The sequence below is a fragment of the Limulus polyphemus genome, unplaced genomic scaffold, assembly GCF_000517525.1.
Source record: "Limulus polyphemus unplaced genomic scaffold, Limulus_polyphemus-2.1.2 Scaffold1867, whole genome shotgun sequence".
NCBI classification, from domain to species: Eukaryota; Metazoa; Arthropoda; class Merostomata; order Xiphosura; family Limulidae; genus Limulus; species Limulus polyphemus.
The window spans coordinates 36736-42354 of NW_013667477.1; the positions used below are offsets into that span (position 1 = coordinate 36736).

A 5619-nucleotide genomic window follows, 5' to 3' on the forward strand; every position below is an offset into this window, starting at 1 on the left:
CTATTCTATCCACATGCCTTGTCAAGGAATCACCTATAAGTATAACCTCTTTTTCATTCACATCCTTCTCTAACCCTTTTGTTTTCCTTCCCTATAGTAGTTCCTCATCTGCAGAAGCCAAGCACTGAAATTTGTTGCTCAACAGAATAAGCTTGTTATAACTAAATTCACTACTTTTTATTCTGATAGTACTCTAACTTTCTAACTTCCTGAAAGTCATTGTTAGCTGATGTTTCCCTTGCATGTAAAAGCCTAAGCTCCTCCTGAAATCCTGCTGCTATTCCCCACAGTCTAAACTTCTCTTTATCTATTGCCTCTACTTTAATCATGATTACCTTCAACTTCTCCTCCAAGCTACAAACTCTACATAAAAATTGTACATATTCATTACTAGCTTCCTTAAAAGTACCTTCCAGTTCCAAGTTCCCCAATTATACCCACTTATTGCACCCATTACACCTAACAAACTGTGAACGCTTAACTCCTACACTAGTCTTAACTTATAGCTTGAAAATACTCAATACCAAATACCAGTAGCCTATTGTTAATGTTACTGTTAAGCCTAATGTTTAAGAACCAATTTCAAAACATACTTACCTCTGCTGACAATATAGCTATTTCTCGATCTCCAGGGTTTCTACTTTTTTGCCCAATTTTTATTTTGAATGAATTGATGGTTGACATTGTCCTAAAGTGATCTTAATAAAAGTCAGAGTTAAGGTAACATCAACTTATTCTGCATTATAAAAGTTTAAATTATTATAGCTTTATCTTACAAAGTTTGAACCCTATTAGGGAATAGATAACAAGTATAATGCAGTTAATATTAGTTTTATTGTGTTAACAATCTACTGGAAGATGTGGCTTAATGAATCATTCTTTGTTACTGAATTCCTATGGCTTTTGGATATGTGCCTTTGGTACAATCCTGACCATAGAACAGCTTCCACCATTAGAAGTCATGCATATCATATTATAACACTCCATGTTTCATTCAGTGCTGTCATATTGAATGTCAAGCATTCTCTTCTAGCAATCCATATCAGTGCCATTTTGATAAAGCTTTACATGTTATCAGTACGATATATACATCACCTCTGGCAAAATATATGGATCCAAAACTATATGACTGTTCAGTTTTGATAAATCTCTCTTTATGTACATCAACAAGATGATTTACAACATTAGATAAAACAATATTAGAAGACCAATTTTTAATTTTTCACTTAAGCTGGATCTAAGCATTTAACATCTAGTATAGTGGAGTAAACTATAGATTATATAATGTTTTAAAGTCAGTACAAAACCTCTTGCAGCACCACAAACTGTGCATTGGTGCAGTACTGAAATATTGAAAATGCTGTAATTGCTGTGGATGCAAGTACTATAGTTTACATCTGTAATAATAAGTGCTTGGTATTTAGCACACAGAATGTTTTTATGTAGCTGACTTGAGCATGCAAAGTATTTTTTTCACTGAAATTTTTACGTGCCCTGGGCATGTTGTGCAATATAATTTTCATACAATGAAGTTAGTAATTGAATAACTTGTATAAAATCACACCATAATTCAAGATATTATTAAAAAAATTTATTACAATGTTGAATAAGTGGATAATTTTTCTTTCACAAAGCTGTTTATCATGACTAGCATTTGGAATTAGTCACACAATAAACATTGCACTTTATAGACCATAATGGAATTCATCTCTCAAATTTCATCATTTTGGCCAATGTGGTATATTTACTTTAAAAAACTTTTTCAAAGCATTTGTAATTTGAGCTATTAAAACTTACTTTTTGCAAAACATACTCATTACTTTTATAAAACTGTTATGGGTTGCCTTTGTGAAATTTGAGCATACGTTTGCTATTTTGGTGTTCCTTATTTAGCTGTTTCGTCACATTCCAGAAGAGACTGTAATACATAGTAAGAAATATTGTCTCATGTAGACATCTTTATAATAAAAACAGTAGTCTCTCTCTTTGTTGAAAATAATTTTTTTTTCCAACTTAAGTATACAGCTCTTCATTTTGAAGAGCATTGTGAGAAACAATATTTTAGTTGCATCACAGACTGTATATATTGTTCTTTGGTGAAAAGTCTATATTTCAGAAATGTTACTCATACCTCTGCACTACATTGGTGTGCATTGGTGTTTAATTTCTTGCACATGCCACAGTCCTTGAACAAAGCTCCCATCCCTATATTTGTTAACTGTAGTATGCCAACCTATGATGTAATCATCATTAGACTGTAACCTTCCACTAGAAGGAGATTGACATTGTCCATGCACAGTAATCCCCATGAGCACTAGTGTTTAAACAAGTGTTCATTCTTTTCTCTCAGTTTCTCAGCACTACCATTGTTTAAATTGATTTTTTTAATGTTTTTTTTTGCCATTTTGGGGAGTTGTGTAACAATTTGGTCCTTTACATTCAGTTATTCTTCCTTTGTCTCGGTCATTTTGTTTCTCTTAGTCTTTTTTTTTTTTTACTTGTCTCTTTAACCACCTTATAACTGTAGTTTATAATTAAAAATGAAAAAACGTTTTGGAATCATGGTTTGTTTAAGCACATGATTATTAGATCTATGTTTCTGCTACTTCCCAAATCTCTGACACTCCATTTCAGGATTCTCCTCTTCCTGTTTCAGTGGCAACTGGAAGCAATTTGTCAATGATGTTACAGACATTGTACATCAGGTTGTATTTCTCTTCTGCTTCATTCATCTTGATTCAAGTTTCATCATCATTCTGTTTCTGTTGCTTCTGATGAACCTGCCTCATCTAACAATGATTTATATATATGTTTACCTTTGGTTCTTCTCTTCCTGATGAAGTACAAGTACCTCTGTCTTTTTCCTTTTTCTCAGGTATGTGACATTCTTTCTCTTTCTTCAATAACTTTTGGATCTATGGTTGATTTGATTGTGAACCTCCACCCTCTGACTTTCTTTTCCTCTCTTCTCCAAAGATATTCATGTTTATGCTATTGTCTTTCTAACCCAACTATATGCTGATCAGTATCAGCCTAGATCCTTTCGTTTTCATGAATTGCCTTGTGTACTGCCTTGCAGCTTTCTGTGGGAGCATGGGTTTCTCTATTTAGGCAACTTTGGATCATGTATGTACTTTTTCATGGCCCTATGTTTCCATACTCCCCTTTTTATTCCTTGTTTGGGCCCCTCAAGGTGGATTCCTGTATGTGGTAAGGGGACCTTCCAAGGAAGGTTCTATATTTTCAGTTACCTCTGGGATCTAAACATCCACCTACGTGCCTGCCATGCGTGGCAACCCGTAAGGGGGGGGGAGAATCTTGGTGGTTGAGTGGTATCTGGGACACTGCAACACACTACTATGGCCTTGAATTCCTAAAGAAGGGTGGCCCCCCTATAGTCATTCAGCTGGTCCTGTTGGGCTCAGGTCAACTGAGTATCAGTGTTGGACATTGTGATTGATGCTGGTGTGTTGGTATAGTGCTCACAAAGCCCTGGCATTTCTGCAGTGTCCTTGTTTGGCATTGTAGTACATCTCCTTATAATACCCCTTGGTGGGTGAGGTCAATGACCACTGAATCTTTCTCCTTTCCTTATGGATCCCTCAAATCCTCAAAAAAAGTAAAAAACAGCCAATTGGTAAACAACCATGCCCTGAAGACTGTCCAGCAATCTTTTACCCATTCTGAACCTGTACCTTGTTATTTGATCTTCCATTCCTTCTCAGACAAACATTTATGGCAAATGTCAGAAGGGATTAGAGGGGCATGCTGGCTCTCCAAAGTCAGTTAAGAAGCTACTTTCTGGGGACATCTTGATGGAAACATCTGCACCAAAACACAGTGAACTCCTCCTGAATTCAATTGCCATTGGGGATATACCCATTGAGATTACTCCACATGCTACTTTGAATTCTTCATGAGGGGTTATTGTTGAGAGGGATTTTAAGAACATTCCTGAGTCTGAGATCTTCGCTGGTTTCTCCAGCCAAGGAGTTTTTGTAGTGCAACATATCTTCACTCGTAAAGAAGGAATTATGCTGCCTACCAATGTTCTTATATTAACATTTATATCGCCATGTCCACCTGCCACTGTCAAGGCAGGTTATCTGAACTGTCAGATATGACCATATATTCCATACCCTCTCAGATGTTTCCAGTGTCAGTCGTACAGTCATTCAGAGGTATCTTGTGGTACTGTGACATGTGCTCTTTGTGGTGACAAAGACCACGATGCCTATGAGTGTGAAATGAACCCTCACTGTGTTAATTTTAGTGGTTCTCACCCCTTTTACTATAGATCTTGCTCTAAGTGAGTGGTGAAAAAGAGATACAGCATTTACAAATGGTTAAAAAATGTTTTATCTGGAGGCTTGAAAGTTTTTGCCCCAACTCCATCACAGACATATGCTGCTGCACTACATTCCACTGCTACAGTGGGTGTGCAGACAGAACTTTCCGTGCTCCCATCTGAGTCTTTTTGCATCATTTGAAGAGTCTTTTGCCCTCTATGGATAAACGAGTTGACAAGTCCACATTGTTCTCTCTACCTGTCTCCTGAAGAGACAATCAATCAGATCTTGATGCACTCATAGAACAGTTGTCATCTCCCTTTGTCTTCCTAGGAGACTAATGGACACAATCTCCTCTGGGGTGGTGCTTATATTGATGGGAGGGGTCATTCTGTAAAGTGTATGCTTTTAGATTACGACCTTTCTTTCTTCAGTCCTGTTCCTTTACCTATTTTCATGTATCTAGTCGGTCTTTTACTGCTAGGGATCTGTCTGTCTGTTCCCCTTCACTCTTCTCTTGTTTTGTGAGGATTGACAGTGACCCATGGGGCAGTGATCATTTTCCTATTGTTTTGAGGGAGATTGGATGTTGTCGATGCCACGGTGGAAGTTAGACAAGGCAGTGGTGTAGCAAGGGGGCTGTTGCCCCCGGGCACAGGTGTACAAAATTTTCTCTGCCCTATAATGCCTATTGATTAATAATTATGCTCTCCCTAGGATGTAGTGCAACTGCCCTACGTTAAGTAAATACGACACAATTTTACATATTTGTGTGTATTACGCTTTTAAAAGCCGCCCACTGAAATACAGTGAGACCGAATTGATGTACAGAAGTAAATTACCCTATTCCATCATTCATCTGTAGATCAAATACAAGTCCTAGAGTACAACGTACAAGTAAGTGTATGTTCCACAAAAATAAAATACAAGATTGATGTAACATATTAACTGGTGTGCAAGATTGGAAATGTATGCAACAGGCAAGGCCTAGATCTAGTAAACATTATAAGCCTAATATAGTGGTTTGTAATTGTATTGGCTGATTGTAAATCATGTCTTACACCAACTAATGTATTAAACTTTAGGTCTAATTGCAGTTATAACTATTTCTAGATCCTAGGTCTATCATCATAGAAATTGTAGCCTATATTATACTTAGACCTATACTAACTATTAAACTAGGCATTGCACTGGGACAGATCTAATGACTAAGTTAATAGATCTAGATGTAACATTTGTTCTAAAAGTTAGGACTAATAAATCTAAATCTAGAATTGATGAGGCAGGGTTAAATCTAGATCTGGGTAGATTCACAAGCTGCTTTCAATCT

At 36.7% G+C, this 5619-nt stretch overlaps 1 protein-coding gene across 2 annotated transcripts in view; it reads left to right on the forward strand.

The window, feature by feature from the left end:
• The window catches only part of LOC106465204 (cell division cycle protein 16 homolog), a 200194-nt gene that overhangs the window by 15546 nt on the left and 179029 nt on the right, over nucleotides 1-5619 (forward strand). The gene's annotated exons all lie outside the window — the stretch shown is intronic.